This window comes from Pseudonaja textilis, chromosome 13 (genome assembly GCF_049901715.1).
Source record: "Pseudonaja textilis isolate UNSWEBS1 chromosome 13, rPseTex1.2, whole genome shotgun sequence".
Classification (NCBI taxonomy): Eukaryota; Metazoa; Chordata; class Lepidosauria; order Squamata; family Elapidae; genus Pseudonaja; species Pseudonaja textilis.
Genome location: NC_142002.1, coordinates 18,938,751 through 18,957,071, shown reverse-complemented (window position 1 = coordinate 18,957,071; position 18,321 = coordinate 18,938,751). Strand labels below are relative to the sequence as shown.

The window sequence follows — 18,321 nt, the reverse complement described above, 5'->3', positions numbered from 1 at the left end:
GCACCCCAAAAATAGGGTGGGGGGAGGGGGGGCCTAAAATTGGAGGATGTTCCTTTGCATCCCTGTTTCCTCAACTTTTGTGGCAGGTCTTTTCTTTGCAGAATGGGACAAGCCGCCGCGGCCAACTTGCCTCAGGACAATTTAACACTTTGATTTATATTATTCGGAATAAATCAGAAATTGTTTTCATTCTGCATTTCATTCAGACCCTCCTTTTGTCTCCTTCTTTTAATGGTTTTATGCCACCATTTCTTTGATGTTAGTGTAACTCCTGTCCCGCAGCGAGTTGGCCATGGTGAGTTGTCGTAGACCTTTTTCTTCATACGTCAGTCTCGTCCTTCAGTTTCTGGAGATCCTGTTCGAAATGATGCAGTCATTTCTTTCCATTCCAAACACGGGACACCTCCCTGATCAGAGGCAACGGACCAGATCCAAGATGTGGTGCTTGCAAGGAGATAAAATTGTGAATTAAATGAAGCAATAGACCCTCCAGGACTCTTCTCTCGGGTACAGGGGAAATCGAAATACAGAGAGTCCTCATTTAATGACCAATTGCTTAGCAATTGGTTACAACTTCAAATTATTTAAGACACACTTCTGGCCCTTATTTTATTTATTTATAAAATTTACAGGCCACCCATTTTACCTCAGGGTAATTCTTGGCAACCAGCTCACATTTATGGTGGTTTGCAGCATTTCATCATCACCTGACTATGATTTTTCCTCTGTCCGGTTATGTCCAGCTCTAGAGGGCAGCGCTGATCTCTGTTTCTTTGGCCAAGGGAGACAGCATTGTCCAAAGACACTTCCATGGCCACGTGGCCAGCAGGGTTGTACACTGTGGTGCACAGAACACTATTACCTTCCTACCGAAGTGGTACCTATTGATGTACTCGCATTTGCCTGCTTTTGAACTTCTAGGGGGTCAGGAGCTGGGGCAAGAAATGGGAACTGACCCCATCCCACAGCACTCAAGGTCTCAAACCCGGGCTGCCAGCTTTCTAACCGACAAGCTCAGCCTCTTTAATTGCTGAGCCATTGTGGCCCCTCCATACAAATATTAACTAGCATGTTAAAAGAGGCAAAAAATAAAAAAAGCAGGGACAAACCAATTCTACCTAATAATCCATCTCTCTCATGTGATGAATAGATGCAGGATTTGGGTGCAAATACTCTCTCTGTTACTTTGCAAAGCCAGGCAAACAGCGCCTTTCTCGCCTACCCAAAAGGAGAGGAAAGCACATTTCTCTAGCCAATGTTTGATATAGCTATTTCTCTTGGATCTTTTGTATGGTTGTTCGTGATTCTAAGTGAAAGAACAGAATGATTTCAATGACAGATGGCTCCGTTCCTTTCTTTCTTTTTTTTTCCCCTTTCCTTTTTTGGCCTTGAAATCAGAAGTTTATAGAAACAGAAGTGGGTGCAGCTTTTTGGTGCCGACCCGCGCATGGGTGAAAGGTCTCTCTGACTAGCGGGGCATCTCTGAACCGTACCATTTTGCTTTGATTCTACAGATTGCATTGTGACAAAGAAGTGAGTTGCATTTCGATCATCCCTTCTGCGAACTGCAAGCGAGTCCTTTATGTATTGTTCAAAGGAGGATGTTCAGCAGGGGGTAGTTCCATGCAAGGAAAGCAAAGTAGCTCATGGTTGAAACTTCAGATATGATGTTTACTGGTCAGTAGTTGTCTGATAGGTTAATTTAATCAGTTGGGTGTTGTTGTGAAGGCATCAAGCTAGATATTGGGAGATGGTGAGTTCTAGGCCTGCCTTGGGCATGAAAGCTGGCTGGGTGACTTTGGGCCCATCACCAGGAGATGGTGAATTCTAGTCCTGCCCTATGTCAACTGGTAAAGCAGTCTTGGCCTGCTCTTGAGTTGCCATAGGCAGGAGAGGGGAGAACTGATGGAGAAGCTCGGTTGCTATGACCAGAAACACATTCCATGCATACCTTTCTCCAGATTGTCCCCCAGGTTACTAGAGCAAGCCGGAGAGGTTTGTTTTCTACAGCCCATGAAAGTACTCCGTTGGAGAATGTGATTTATGACACACCCTGGGAAGAGGGGGAAAACAGGGTCATAGGTGGGCAGTAAATTACGTGGGGCAGAGCTGACTGCACTTGGGAAAAGTGCCGGCATATTGTTCCTAACAAATAATTGGATTTCTTTTGAAACTTGGCTCAAGGTTCATGAATTAATTAGGGCGTTCTTCGGAACACTGACACCCTAGACATGAAAGCTGGCTGGGTGACTTTGGGCCAATCACCAGGAAATGGTGAATTCTAGTTCTGCCCTAGGCATGAAAGCCAGCTGAGTGACTTTGGGCCAATTCCCAGTGATGGTGATCTGATAATCTCACCTTAGGCATGAAAGCTAGCTGGGTAATTTTGAGTCAGTCACCAGGTGATGATGAATTCTAGTCTTGCCTTAGGCATGAAGCCAACTGGTTGATCTTGAGCCAGTCCTTCTCTTTCATCCCTTGGAAGAAGAAGATAAGAGCAAACCACTTCCAAAGACCTTGCTAAGAAAATTCCTTGGCACAGTTCGAAGTCTTGGAATCATGCTGTCCTACAACCATAGAATCATAAGGCTGGAAGGGATCTCATTCTGGTCATCAGCCATGGTGCTTGCCCCGAGTTTGTGTTTTGTGCGATTCCACCATCTTGCACCACAAAGTCTCCTTTAAGCAGAATGTTCAACCTTGGTGACTTTAGAATGTGAGGATGTCAATTCCCAGATGTATCAATTAACAATTTTGCATGGAGCTCTGTGCCAGAGGTTAAATCAACATGACTTTTTTTTTTAAAAAAAAGAGTGGTGTTTTACTGTTATTGTTATTCTTACCGTCATTGTAAAATCAACCCAAGCAAGTCAAGAACAGAGCCAAAATTTAAATGAAGGAATTGCCAGTCAAATTTCCTCTTTTGTGCCCATCTTTCTTTGCACTTTGTTAGTGGGGCTTTTACAACTTTCCCTCCCCAGATTTAATTTCACTCGGATCAATACCGAATTAATTGAATACTGTTATAACCAGCTCTGCTGCACAATGACACTCTCATCCTTTTAAATTAGTTTATTTCCCTTTCAGTTAGGAATGATAAACACGTGCAACCACAGGGAAATGTCCACAATCTGATGTCCATTTAATTCTAATATAGCAGACTGTTGTTACCCTGGCATGACACAATAAAGGCAGGACCGAAATTAAAAGTTGACCGGACTCTTAAACTCAAGAATTGGGGAAGTGGGTAAAAATTGGAACATGACCACTTTATCGGGTCCCCATAAAACAATTATCATTTGGCAGGCATAAGCTCTGATTGATTCACAAAAATATCCTTGATGTTGTAGAGTACCGCTTTCTTCATTTTTAGGAGAACCTGTCAAATTTTCAAGATTTAATTTGGAAAAAAGATGAAATTATACCTGTTTCTTTCATAGTGTGTATGTGCATATACGTATGCCTCTCTCTCTATATATATGTGACAATATCCTTAATAGATTGTGGGAAGGCTGTAATCATAATATATCTTAACTTCAGAAAAGCATTCAACAAAGCAAATGTGACATATGGATCTCCAGCTGAAACTGGTGGAAACATAATTAGCTCCAAAAAGGTATAGTGATGTTATCGCAAAGAATGTACAATTTTAAAGTCATGGGGAAAAAATCGTTCCACTTCCTGCTGTGCAGGTCAGAATTCCCTTCAATTACTTCCTCGATTCTTTGCATTGCACTTTAAGGCTTTGGAATAATTGGATCACTTCAGAGAAAGGCACCAAGAATGATAAGGAGTCGAGCAACCATTTCCTATGAGGAGAGACGAAAAGAGCTGGATATATTTTGAGAAAAGATGACTAAGGCGAGATTGGATAGCAGTTTTGAAACATCTCAACGGAGGTCATGTCGTTAAAAAAAAAAAATGAAGACCTGTTCACCCTCATTTGAGGGTGCAGGATACTAAATAAATAATTTAGTTATTTTAGGCCAGGAAGGCAGAGATGTCAGTGGAATGTTAGAAAGAAAGTTTCTTACCAGTTAAGAAGTTTGACAGTGGATTCAAAGACCTTAAGACACCTGATGCTGTTCATTCTTTGGTCTATTCATGTAGAGGTGAGTGGTCATCTGTCTGAGATATTTTGACTTGATTCCTGAACGGTGATTTATTTTATTTTTATTTATTTATTTATCTGATTTGTCAGTCGCTTACAAGATAATAGGTATAAGAATAGACATGAGTATGAATACAGGAAATAGGTAGGAATAAATGGGGACAATAGGATATGGACGGTAGGCACGATTGTGCACTTATGCACGCCCCTTACAGACCTCTTGGGAATGGGGTAAGGTCAATAGTAGATAGTTTAAGGGTAAAGGAGTGGGGGTTTGAGGATGATTGGGATTTGATACCCTAAAATTCAAAGTCTTGGAAAAGGCATAGATGGGAACAACCAAAGTAATCCAGAGTTTGATCAATGTCTTACAGTAGAAGGCAAATTACTGAGATAGAGATATATTGAAAACTAACCTGAGCAGTTAGAAATTGTGTCAATCACAATGCTATCTTCTTGAGATATTATGATGGATGAACAATGCTGGGCTAACTCAACCCAATACATCAGCAGCTCTTCTTTGGATGGACCACTATTTTAAGGGTTTTCCTATTCTGCCCTAAAGACCCATCAATGTCAATACATAATATCAATAGAAAACAATGCAGGTCATCCATCTTTCATTGTGGTCCAAGAACAAACGCCTTGAAGTGAAACCATTGAGTTTCCAGAAATGTTACCATTTCTTGTCCCAAAGGTGCTTTTTCAAATGGCAACTGATTTCAGTCAGGACTGAACAAACTTATTGGATGAAAAGCAAAACTTCTTCAAAATAAAAAGAAAGTCCAATTGCCTTTTGAAAAATCTGAGAATCTCTATAGACAGTTATCTCTTGCTACCAAAAACTTTCTTGCTCTCCATTTCCAGTCTATAAAACTATTATTTCTTTCCAAAAAAATGGAACTATTTAATTAAAGATGTGTTTCTGGGGAGGGTGTGTGTCATCAAACCAAGTTGAACCTCCCGGGAAGCTGGCCATGGGTTTGTAAACTCCTGCCGGTGCCTTTTTGTGATGTTGGCTTTCATTTCCCTCCTACAAACAGAGTCTTTCAATTTATGCATCCTGGTGTGAACCCGGTTTCCCTTTGAAAAGAGATTTTTGTTTCCTGATCTCGTTTTCCTGTCTACTACAGATTCCTTGGGTAGAGTTTATCTGCCCTTCTCTTTGTGATTTTCCTTCCAGTGAATCATCTCTTCAGTCTTCTGCAGATTCAGTCTGTTTTTACATCCTCATTTGAAACCTGGCTCTGTGCCATCCTTCACTTGTGGTCTTCCAACTGAAAGGTGAGAAGCCCAGGAGGTTGCAGATTCTGGAGAGCAGATCGAGCATGACGAGACGAGAGGACAGAATGTGGCTGTCTTTGGCACAACAACAGACCAACACAATTTCCTTTCCCATCCAAAGGGTGGAGTATTTTAGCACTCTATGATATGTAGTAAGCGTGTAGTACCCCTGTTCTACACCGCTGACATTTTCTCCAGTAGAGCTGTGAGAAATTATCCTTTATATGCAAATCATTTCAGATAGAAACTTTATGCTGAGTTTTTATTTTTCCTCATCTGGCCAAGAAAATAATAGCTACCACTGGAAATATAATTTCCCAATGTCTTCAAAACTGAATGAATTATGCTGCCATATCGCCCAGGCTGACCTTTTCAATATTCTATATTTTGATTGGCTGTCCACTTTCCCTCAGTCCCCACAGGGTAATTAGCTGCTGAGTGGTCTTGAAGCTGGCCAGCCAGCCAATCCAATCGCAGAACACTGAAAAGGTCAAAGACATTCATGCCTAATGAAGCAAGTTCTGGGGAAATGTTATTACAAGAAGGGAAATTGTGTTAAATTTCTCCAGGAAAGAAACAGGCATCACCTTTGAACTGCTGATGTTTAATTTGGAATGGCATCGGCTCCTTGGTTTTTAGGAAAGGGATCTCTCCATTCATACTCTGTTAAGAGTCATGAAAATGTAAGATTCTACCAGTTGACTACTCACGACAACCATTAGCCTGAGGTCTGGCTCAGTGGCTTAATGGTTCTGGAGAGGATCTCAGCTCCAGTGGTTCGAGCCCAAGCACTGCGTGGCAAGATGAGCTCGTGTCACACCCTCAGCTTCTGTCCACCTAACAGTTGGAGGCATGTCCTATGCAAATAGGTAGATTAAATGGTGCTCTGTACAGGCAGTCAGATTCCTGATGGCTCTGAACCTTCCCGGTTGTTTGCAAAGCAGCTCCATGAAGGGAGGTGGCCTTGGGTGACACTGCACTTCCTGCAGTGTCACCCAAGGTGCAAGTCAGCTCGCCCTCCTATGGAGCACCTTGGGAAGCACGCAAGGATTTCCTATAACAGGGCTGGTACCTTGACAAACCAAACTGCTCCTCTGCATTAACATTGTGATCTTCTAGCTACCTTTAACAATGCCATGCACTAATAATTATAATAACAATTAGCCTGAAGCATAATTTTGGAGCCATGGTACACAAGTAGCAATAGTTCCCAGCTTATTCCTTATGCCAAAAGGCAAAGCCAATTCAACTTTGTCTCTTGCCTTCCATCACTATGGAGTCGGTCCTGCTCTCTGATGCCCAGGATCCTTTGTGAAGGATCCAGGTGTCAAAGGCACCATCTTAAAACCTTGACACCATCTATGGTACTGGAAGGACTCCAGCTGCTTAGTGCAGCTGGTCCCCGGGAGGTGACATTTGTTGATTATCTTAGCCTATGGCGTCCGCCCCAGCGGTAGGTCTTGACAATATGATGGAGGACTTGAAAGACACTGAGACAGTATTTAGAATGACTAAAGCCAGAATTGGCAGTGGGAGAGAGATGCATGAGAGCGAATGCTTAATTGGGTCGCAAATAAGGGTGAGCAAAAGAGAACTGAATGTGGTTACTTCATAATGATTTATTGGACTAAGAAACATGGATTCTTATGCTTTTTACAGAGTAAGCATTCTAAGAAGAAAAAGTGCAAAGGGGGAACCACTATCTGCCAGCAGGAAATGGCATGATGTATTGTGTTATGCTGCAAAATTGGGTGGGATGGATAGCCCTTGACTTACGACCACAATTGAGCCCGATTTTTTTTGTGGCTAGGTGAGACATTGGTGAAGTGAGTTGTGTCTCATTGTACAACTTTCCTTGCCACAGAAGTTAAGTGAATCACTGCACTTGAATCTTATCTTCTCAGAGGTAAGAAAATAGTGATTTAGTGGATCAAGAACAGGGCGTGTTGGAAAGCTAATTCTTCTATGGAGGAATGGGTTTGGCATTCCAAGAGGCAGGGGTTGCTTCTCCAAGGGCAAAAGAGGAAGCAGAGGCTAGAATGTCTGGCAGGCAAGACAAGGACAAAGGTGGATTCTCCCTAGCAGTTCACAGCGTATACTTATGCAGCTAGTTGCTTTAGTCTGGCAAGATTCTGTCTATAGGCAAGCAACAATAGAGGACCGACTTAGAAGTAATTCCATATGTCGTTCTTGATTCTTTGGACCTGATACTGTCCCCATAACAGCTTCCTTTGTTGGGAGGGGAAATTACCCTAGCCCGGTTTTTCTCAACCTTAACAACTTTAGAAAGTGTGGACTTCAACTCAGTCCTGCATGGGTGGATTTGAAGGACACCCATATTTAAGCCCCTGCACTATTAGATTGGAGAAAAAAAAAGTAAAGAAAAAATTGAAGCTCAGTTGTCCAACTCATATGTTATGTTTGCATATGTTATGTTTTGCTTTCTAGGGTAGAGCTAGTTAGTGGGCCACAACTTAAATCCAGTTGAACGGAATGGTTCTACTCTAAGTTAATTGGATCCATCCCATGAGATGACATTTTAGGACCTCCATCTCTGAACAAGAGCGAAGATTTTCCGGGCGTTTCCGAGTTTAGAAAAGTCACAGACTGCCATTAAGAATGGAGAATTTTCCAACTATTAATAATCATCATTCACAGAGATGATTAATTGTGCAAAGAGGAAAGGGCAGGAGTGGATGCCAAGCGGGCCCATTCCTGTTTTGAAAGGGACACAGCCTGCTTTGCTGCGAAACTGTGCCAGAAAAACCAATTTGCCATGGTAACCCATCAGGGTTTCAAAACTTGTTAGCAAGCCTTCTCACCTCTTGGGCTCCCCCGTCTCTCTGATTCTGGAGCTGTCTACCCTGCTAGGATCCAACCCTCCTGGGATGATTTTTACATTTTGGTCTGGAAACTGTGCCATGGATGCAAGCAACAAGCCTGCAAAAGATGATCCTAGCAAGATTATCCATCAGATGGTGCCAGAATTGTATGTATGCTGCTAAGATGTTTCAGTAGCTCTACACCTTTGAAGCCAGCTGGGTTCATTTTGCTGAGCCAAAAGACAGATTGCTAGTTGACAGTTGAGTCTCTTGCATTTGTGATCCTCTGTTCTCTAAAGCTGGGTCAGAGTCATGATAGTTTGAGTTTTGGTGCCATTCTCATTGTGGTTTTAGAGCATTTTTAATCCTTCCTTCATGCCGTTTCTTCTTTCTCTTTCCTGGATTGGTTGCATGGGAAATGAGTGAGTCGATACCCTATTAGCTGCTCTTCCAGTACAATTTGGATATAATTAACATTATACCCAGAAGTCCTTGTTGACTGGTGTCGTTGTTGAGCACTGGAGCCTGCAAGATCAAGGGCTTCACTGTTGTAGCACTGGTGCAGATGCCTTACACAAACTCACCCACCATGAAATTGGCACTTTTCAAACTTGGAAAGACACACAAACTCACACCCAGGAGAACATAGTAGAGAACAGGTCAACAAAGCCAAGAGGCAGCCCAGGTGTAAGTCCTTCTTTTATTGCATGTGTTGACCCTCCTATGCGTATATTTCATTTATGTCTCACCTTTTATTCAGGAGCAAAGACGGTGTACATATTCCCCCGCCCTCACAAAAAGACACCTTCAAGGAAGGCTGGGCTGAGATCACCCAAATCACCCCCAAGAAATACTATGTGAACGACCTTGAAAGATAGGGCCAAGAAATGCTACCTAGGGAACTATCAGATTAAAAAAAGGCACAGAGCTGAATAATGGGTAGAGACTCAGAAGGAATCCTCCTTAGCTTCTTAAGCTGTAAAAGAGATGGTGGAGGTTTGTACCCTCAGACCTGCAAGATTTTGTTAATGTAGATTTAGAGAACAGTCAGATAACAGAGGGCAGAGCCCACAGCTGCATAAAGGATAGTGGAACAGACTCAGAAGGAACCCTCTCTAGCTTCTTAAAATCCGTAAAAGAGATGGTGGAGGTTTGTACTTTCAGACCTGCAAGATTTTGTTAATGTAGGTGGATATTTTTGTAAACATCCCCCACCCACCCACCCCCACAAAAAATGATTTTTAAAATCCCAAAAGAACTGTAAGTCATCGCAAGAACAAAACACCATCTCGGGCAACTAGAAAATGGAGTTTCTAACACGAAGGAACAAAAATAGAAAGAAAATGTCAGGAATATGTGCTTTTTATTGGCACCAGATGTTCTTGAGACCATGTCAGACAATGCACTGGAGACGTTCAGCATAATATTTACTTGGTTTTACAAATGAATAAACAGTGGATGTCTAGGCAAATAGCAGGCATGAAATCTACTGCTGCTGTATTATAGCAATCTCTTTTTGGAGCTTCTCCAAACGTCATCGCCTTTAAGAGTGCATTTTTAAGAGGACAAGAAGGGGGATAGGATGTATTGCGTGGGAAATAGCTGCTTTTGGATTTAATTACTGATCCACCGTCTATAGGAAAGGTGCCCATCTCTTAGCTGTCTGGTTCATCCAGCTCTTTCCTACCAAATCCAAGGTCAACGGCCTGGAAAGCCTTCCAGGCAGACTCAACAATGAAATCCTGTCTCCTGCTTGCGTTATTCCAAAGAATCCCAACCTCCACTGGGGGAAGCAATTTATGACTATCATCATTAGTAACTGCTGACAGCCGTGTCTTCCGCAAATTAACAAATCGCCTTCTAAAGTTATCTAAATTTGAAGCAGCGGTGAGAAATTGCACGCTTTGACTACCTGGTGCACAAAGATAGGCTTTCTTTTTGCTAGGCAGCTCCATCCAAGGGTGGTATGTCTAAACCCACAAGAGTGACAGAGGCGGGAGAGCTGAGCTAATTTATTTGCCACTTAGCTGCAATGGAATTGAAACATCAAAGCCAGCCCTTCTTTCCTTCCTTCCTTCCTTCCTTCCTTCCTTCCTTCCTTCCTTCCTTCCTTCCTTCCTTCCTTCCTCATCTCCATCTTCCTTCATTCCTTCTTTCCTCCTCTCTCCCACTCCTTCCTTCCTTCCATCCTCCTCTCTCTCCCTCTCTTCCCTCCCTCTTTCCTCCTTATCTCCCTTCATCTTCCTCCCTCCCTCCCTCCTTTCGTCCTTCTCTCCCTTTTTAGTTTTAAGTGATTTTTATTAAACATAAACAATTCAATGTCTACATAAACAGTGTGATTATTATTAATGTTATGAATATTATTGTTACTATTATGGTTACCATTTCTTAAAATTAATTGTACCCTTATCTCCCTTCATCTTCCTTTGTTCTTTTTTCCTCCTCCCTCCCTCTCCTTCCTTCCTTCCTTCCATCCTCCCTCTCTCTTTCTCTCCCTCCCTCTTTCTCTCCCTCCCTCCTTCCCTCCATCTTCCTTCCTTCCTTCCTTCCTTCCTTCCTTCCTTCCTTCCTTCCAATAATACTATGGAAAACACCCTTCTGTTGCTCAGTCTTTCCCCAAATCCTGTGTTTCTGATCCAGTAACTCCCTGAGTCCTTTTGATCCTATTCTGATGTCTGAATTGATCTCCACAGGCCAAGCAATCCAATCCAATTGGAACTTTCAAATCCGCGTGGGAAATCGATAGCGTCCAAGGGGGTCTTTTTAAAGTGGCATAGAAAATCAGACTGATTTCAGACAGACTTCTGGTTGTTTAAACTTTTCTATGATTTATAGAAAATAATTATTTAAATCCCCGCCGGAAGGAATGTTAAGTGAAGCTCTCATAGATTGAATGCACGGGGTTTTCTGCCGTTATCTCGGTGATGAATACCCAAAGGGAACGAGTGAATCTCAAATCTTCCCTGTTTGGCAGCCTCTGTGGCTTTGCACATCTCAGCCACACCCCAAAGGAATCTGTTCTGGCGAGGAAAGAGACACCCAGAGAGCACAGGGGCCTGTAACCAAAAGAAACGAGTAAAATAATCAGACTCTGCTACTTTGCTACAATAAGATGACCTCAAAAATATCACCAAAGGAGAGACACCATGCTTTGCAGATAAGGAAGAAAAACAGAAGCATCGTTTTTTGCCAAAGAAAACAACATTCCAGGGAGTTGGAGAAGTGGGGTGGGGGGAGAAAGAATAAAAAATAAATTTTGAAAGGGTGGGGGAGAATCTAGAATTATCAGATTAGAACCCACTGGCTGAGAGCCTGTGTTGCTCACAGATTTGTGATCCCAGGACCTAGATGGGATGTCTCTGAGGGTAAAAGGTTCCTTGCGTCCTTCAGACATCAGTCAATTTTGGTGATTAATCCTTTTGCCCTCAAACATGGAGAGAAATGTGTATCACGAGTGGAAAGATGTCAAAAGCTTCAACTAAGGCCATTTGCTTACTTGACCATACTTTCATGTAGTAGATGTCCACTTTCTCCAATGGCAGACCAATCCTTGTATGAAGAAGGGAAGGAGACACTAGTTGGCTTGCAGATCCTATTAGTTATCCTATTAGTAGACTCCCTGGCAAACAGTGTGGTTTAAGTTAATTGTGTCTTGTTTAAGTTCTGTTGAGTTCAGAAGTTCTGTCTTGAGTAAGCCTAGATCCCATCTTTGGTCTTGTGAACACTTCGCCTTTCTCTCTCTCTTTTGATCATCCTCTGGAGTGCAGTTTATCTTCAGCCTTCCCCCTTTCCACTATTTTTATTCATTTACAAACTCACTAAGAAATGGGTGCATCTCAAAAATGTAAATCTAACACCCTGTTAGATGGAAGCTCTTTAGTTAAGATAGGCAGACTGTTTGCGGAGAAGTGGTAGTACTTGACATAGGATAGGATAGGATAGGATAGGATAGAATAGAATAGAATAGAATAGAATAGAATAGAATAGAATAGAATAGAATAGAATAGAATATAGAACAGAATAGAATATAAAATAGAATAGAATAGAACAGAATATAGAACAGAATATAGAACATAATAGAATAGAATAGAATAGAATAGAATAGAATAGAATAGAATAGAATAGAATAGAATAGAATAGAATTCTTTATTGGCCAAGTGTGATCGGACACACAAGGAATTTGACTTGGTGCAAATGCTCTCAGTGTACATAAAAGAAAAGATACATTCATCAAGAGTCAAGAATCATAAGGTACAACAATTAATGATAGTCATAGCAATCAAATCATACTAGGAAACAGTCCATATAAATCGTTAGGATACAAGCGACAAAGTTACAGTCATACAGTCACAAGTGGGAGGGGATGGGTGATAAGGAAATTAATAGCAATAGTAGTGCAGACTTAGTAAATAGTTGGACAGTATTGAGGGAATTATTTGTTTAGCAGAGTGAGGGCGTTTCGGGAAAAAACTCCCCTTGTGTCTAGTTGTTCTGGTGTGCAGGGCTCTATAGCGTCGTTTTGAGGGTGGGAGTTGAAACAGTTTGTGTCCGGGATGTGTGAGGGTTCTGTAAATATTTTCACAGCCCTCTTTCTGACTCGTGTAGTATACAGGTCCTCAACTGAAGGCAGGTGGGTAATAACTGTTTTTTCTGCAGTCCTAATTATCCTCTGGAGTCTTGTGTCTGTCCTGTTGGGTTGCAGAACCAAACCAGACTTATGACTATTACTGAGCCCAGAATTATGGTCATAAGTCAAGTCAGGATTAGAGGGTTATCACATGACCTGTCTGATTTTACAACATTTTTGCAACAGTCATTAAGTGAGTCCCCACCCACTGTGGTTAAGTGAACCTCTTGTCCACAATGCATATTTTTCATGAGAAACCAGAAGTCAACACCAATTTCCAACATTTTACAAAGATGTTGTAAATCGCAGTCAGGGAGGTGGAACTTGAAATACAGATCCTAAGTAGCTTTTTGTGTGTGCGTCATAACTTGAAACAGTTGCTAAGCAAGTGGTCATAAATAGAGATCTACCTCTAGCACTAACTTTTATATTTTTGTTCCAAACTGTTTAGCTTAGATTTCCCAGAGTGAAATTGTTCTCCTCCCATTTTTTAACAGAAGAGAAATTACAGCTTTGACCTTGACTAGATACATTTTTCTCTTCTTATTTCTTCCCCAAATATTCAAAAGCCAACGATCTTTGCTTAAACAATTTCGGCTCCTGGGCAGATTTATTCCATCTATCTGCCAGCTACAAGAAATGCTTGCTATTCTCCATAGGATATTTTTTTTTTCCTCGGCCGTAGTAAATCCACCATGATGAATTTGGTGAGATTTATAACACTTCACAAATAAAGTTGCCCACCATCTATTATTTTACTGAATCCAGTCGGGCTCTGGCAAGTGACTGTAATTGGGACCCAGAAAACGGTCGAACACGAGGCTGTTTGACGAAGATTATTTTGAATATTGTATACTTTGAATCCTGCCAGGGTCACGCTGTAAATCGGTGGATTTTACAGGGACTCTATTCTGAATCCACGAAGAAGCAGGCTAAGTCGTGGGAAGATTTTCTCTCTAAAGTTCGGTTTTCTAATCAAGGAGAAAGATCCAACCTAGAAATGAAGACAAATTTACTGACAGCGAGAACAATGAATCAGTGGGAATGATTTGCTCCAACACTGGAGGTTTGTAAAAAGAGACTGAAAAACCATTTGCCTGAAATGGTCCAGGGTCTTCTGCATGAGCAGAGGGTTAGACTAGAAGATCTCCGAGGTCCCTTCCAACTCTGTTATTCTGTTTCAAAAATTGCTCTGTTCCTCTTGCAACATAGAATTTGATGCATTGGAAAATCTCCATGTTTTTCTTCTGAATTGGTTAGAAGGTCTAACATTTCTAGGCTTAAGGCAATCCTCTCTCTCTCTCTCTCTCTCTCTCTCTCTCACACACACACACACACACACACACACACACACACATATACAAAGAGCATGTGACTAAAAATTAAACAGCATTAAATAGCTTTATTCGCCTGTTGGTTTATTATAATACTGTATGCAGACACTGCTCAGTTCCTAGCAGGGTCTAGGCAGGGTCCAACAAAGCCATTATGGTTGGTCGCACAGTCAGACAGATGTTTAGACCAAAACTGGCATTTTTGTCCACCTATCAAATCCTTCCCAAGGACCTGCGACAGGTAGGCATTTGGTGATGTTAGGTGTCTTGTCGTAGGATGTAAGCGCTTCCAAGTCAAGCTGCCTTTTGCAATTGACTGACGAGGATTTTGTCAATGCCGATAGTGTTTGAATGGTGCTCCAGATGTTTTGGGATTGTTGTTATGTTTGGTCACCCAGTCAGACAGATTTTACACTGGATTGGGCATTTTTGTCCACCTACCAAGTCCTTTTCAAGGATCCTGGGATAGGCAGGTGTGGTTGCTTGATGTTGTTAAAAGTTATCATCAACAGGATGTAAGCTGTTCTAAGTAAAGCTGCCTTTTGCCATTGACTGATGATGACTTTGTCAATGCCAGTGGTATTCAAATAGGGCTCCAGATGTTTTGAACCCAAGGCACCTATTACCATTGGTACTATCTTTGCTTTCTTTTTCCACTATTGTTCTACTTCTATTTTCAGGTCATTATTAAATTAGGTGTGTATGCTGTCAGTGATTCTGGGCAGTTATGTCTACTTTTTTATAAAATGTTCATTTGATGATAAATATCCATAAAAGCACATTAAATTCTTACTCATTCCCTGGATAATTGTAGGAGGATCTCAATGGGAGATCTTAAGCCTGGATGGGAATTACAGGAGCTGCTGTCAATGGCATCTGGAAGGGAGATTATCTAATAAAGTCTGACATTATTTCCACTTTTTTCTTAGTAACCTCAGTGGATAGGTTGCTAAAATCCCTCTAATCTACTTCTCAGGCCTTTTCAAACATAATGTTTACTTGTCTTTCAGGGTTTTGTTCTTTATTGTGTGTTTGTGTTAATCAGCCTATTTGCCCCATCTAATGAGAAGAAACCTTAAAAATGTTTTTTTTAAAGCAACATGTGTACTGCTTACGTCCCCAGATGATCCCTAAAGTTATTTTCAGCAGGGATCTAAACAAAAGGGGGAAGGGGAAAAAAGGGGGAAACGAGAGGGAAGGAGGAGGGAGAATAAAAATCCCAGCCGATATACAGCATTTTAATTTTATTTTCAATTTTTATTTTTATGGAAGATCGTGATTTTTACAGCAGGCCTAACCCGGCAGCCCTGACATTCGATGTGAGCTCAGACAGCCATAATAACGGTCCCCAAAGGCTTCTAAAAGCGACTTCCTCGTTTTTTAATATAATTTTTAATGCAACAGGCAGAGAAGATTGCGCCTGGCAAGTCGTCACATGAAATACTTTGTTTGGAAATTAAACAGGCAAGGGCATCCGCAGGGAATCGAAAAGTCGAGATGCCCACAGCAGGTGCCTGACCAAAGCCACGCCCCTTTTCCCCCAGGGAAAGGCTGTTTAAGAGAGGCATGACTTCCATGGCATAGTTACAGACGCCATCTTGACTTTTTGGACCTTCTCTGCAATGGATGTTAATTTGACCCTCTTACAAAGAAACCACCAGATCTCTCTTTCTGAATAAGGTGGCTTCATATGACGGCTAGGCAATGCTCGTTACTTTCTGGCGGGATAGAATGAAATTGAATCCTGCCTTAGGTCAATGTCATTGTTTTCCCCCTTAATGTTGTAGTGTCTGTGGGTGGTGGTTTGTCCTCTGAGCTTGCAGTTTAGCTTCCAAATGTTTCATCCCCAAGCTAGGTGACATCCTCGGTGGGACTTTGGTTGAAGCATCTTGTTTTGGTTCTTCACCGCTTTTATTGCTCCCATGTGGTCCTGTGGTTGGTGGGTCATGGTGTCAGCCCTGACTGAAGCCATTTTGAGACTTCACCGCTGACACACTGGAGAAGAGGGACAAGGTGGGTGGAATAGAGATAGTTGGGGTTTGCAGTCAAAACAAAATACACTTTCTCTTGGGAACCAAGGACATTCCTGCAGGTGCTCAGAAGGAGGGGACTGGAGTCACCTAGCAACTGGGCAGTACCCTGATTGGACCATGTGGTTGATTGCTTTTGAGAAAGTGAAAAATATTTACTTTTAATTAGGTGAAAACTGTGGGAATAATCAGAGTTGGTTTTCACCAGCCTGTGCCAATATGACATATCCAATAAACTTATTCTTGGAGGAATCTACTTGCCTCAGAGTTTTGTTTGCTACGTGTATGTTACTTGGAACCCTGATACATGGGACTGATCAGTCATTGGGGGTGACCTGTCATGACGTGTGTCCTGTCAGGTCACAGGCAGGTCACATGGCATGGCCAGCTGGTCACATGACTCACTGACTACATGACTACACAAGAGCAATAAAAGTGGTGGAGAATCAGAACAAGACCAAAATCCCACTGAAGATGTCACCTAGCCTGGTGATGAAAGGTTTGGAAGCTAAACCTATCATGCCCCTCTCAGAGTCTGAATCTGAGGAGGAAGATGAACAGATGACAGGGAGTGGGAGTGTGGCTCCGTTAGCTATGGAGGAAATTGGGGAAGGGCAAAGTCCAACTGGGCAGAGCAGGGAAGAGGTAGAACAAGGGAGGGGGAGTTCAGAGGAAGACCCAGGCCCACCCTTTCTTCATCCTAGGGCACGCAAGGAGGAACAGAGAAGGGAGCAACCTGGATTGCATGGCTTAGAGGGAGGAAAGGGCCCTGATTCCCTTCATTAGGCACACCTGAGAGTTTAGAAGAGATGCAAGCTGAGCATGGCATCTGCTAGGAACAAACGTGAGTTTATATTATGTTGACTTTGGTTATCTGTGTTCCTGACATCCTCCCAACTGGGTTGCATTACTGCCGTTCCTTCATGTCTGGAATTCCTTCTCTTGTCCTGCCAGACTAATTACCTCATTGTGCCTTGATTGGACTTATAGTTACAGTTACAGTTTTTGTTGACCACGTTTTGGACTTGAATCTCTGCAGGCTGTTCCTGGGAGAGTTTTTCTCCAGCCCAAAAGGTAGCCAAGACATTGGGGGCAAAGTTGGAGCTAATAAAGAGCTCCTACTTATTATCTGACTGGGTTGCCTTTGTGCTATGCCCCCGGGTCATCACAAAACCCAAAGAAAAAAACCACCACCAACATCTAGAGCTACAAATATTTTTTTCTACCATTTTTAATTTGTAGTCTCTCCTACAATTGTCTGGCTGTCTCCCACCCAAGTACAAACCAGGAAATATACCGATAAGCCAATCATGAAACCGTACCGTCAGCATGCAAGGACATATTCCAGGGTGATTTATGACTGTCTGAATAAAGCAAATTTGCACTGGGTAGGTGAGGAGGGATTCTGTGATCCAAATGAAAATGTGTTTATTTGCATAAATGGATTCCATTTGAATGGCATCCTCCCCCACAAAGACTCGTTTCCAACTGATTTGTGTCACCTGCTACCTTTTTTTTTCTTCCTGCTTCCTATTCAACAGACCTGCTCAGTGATGACCTCTGGCTCTAAGTTCCTTTCCAGCAAAGGAATTAACAAAACAATTGACTTGCTCTTCAGTCTATGCAAATTCTTCCTCTGCAAGTTAATTGCTTTGCAACCTGATGAGAAGGAAACATTTATTTAGCAAAGGCTCAATCTTCCACGTAAGAACAGAAAGAGAAGGACAAAGGGATGGTGAAGAAGAGATGCAGTGTTCTAGTCGAGAATTGCCTTGCTTATCAGAATGTTAGTTACAAGTTGAACATAATTGAGCCTTGATCCAGGGGCCGGAGGGTTCTCCACCTATCTGTCCTTAGTAGATGGGAAAAGGGTTTTTTTTTCCCCCCAATGAGTTAGAACTGTTGACCGTTAACAATGACAAGAACAATTAGCCCGGTGTGGCGTGCCCAAATAGAATCCGAGTCACAAAAATAAATTAAGATCCTTTTATTTATGGGAAAGGAGTGAGGAACAATTGAGAAAGGTAGACAATCACTTTACGTGCCGCTCAAACGTATTAGTTTTGGAATAAGTTCTTTCATTTGGTCAGCATGATTTGACCCGTGACAAAGC

General features: G+C 42.1%; 1 protein-coding gene across 7 annotated transcripts in view; it reads left to right on the top strand.

Moving 5' to 3' along the window:
- Positions 1–18,321, top strand: part of LINGO1 (leucine rich repeat and Ig domain containing 1) — a 275,425-nt gene that overhangs the window by 139,969 nt on the left and 117,135 nt on the right. For 2 of the 7 annotated variants that reach the window (XR_015745132.1, XM_087941642.1), the window contains exons 5-6: positions 1,515–1,677; positions 3,541–3,616. The exons of 3 other annotated variants lie outside the window; for them this stretch is intronic. The gene's annotated coding sequence lies outside the window, so the exon portion shown is untranslated. Of the gene's footprint in view, positions 1–1,514; positions 1,678–3,540; positions 3,617–3,742; positions 3,856–5,302; positions 5,396–18,321 lie in introns of those variants that run through there. 2 more of the 7 variants (XR_015745131.1, XM_087941646.1) reach the window with 2 other exon arrangements.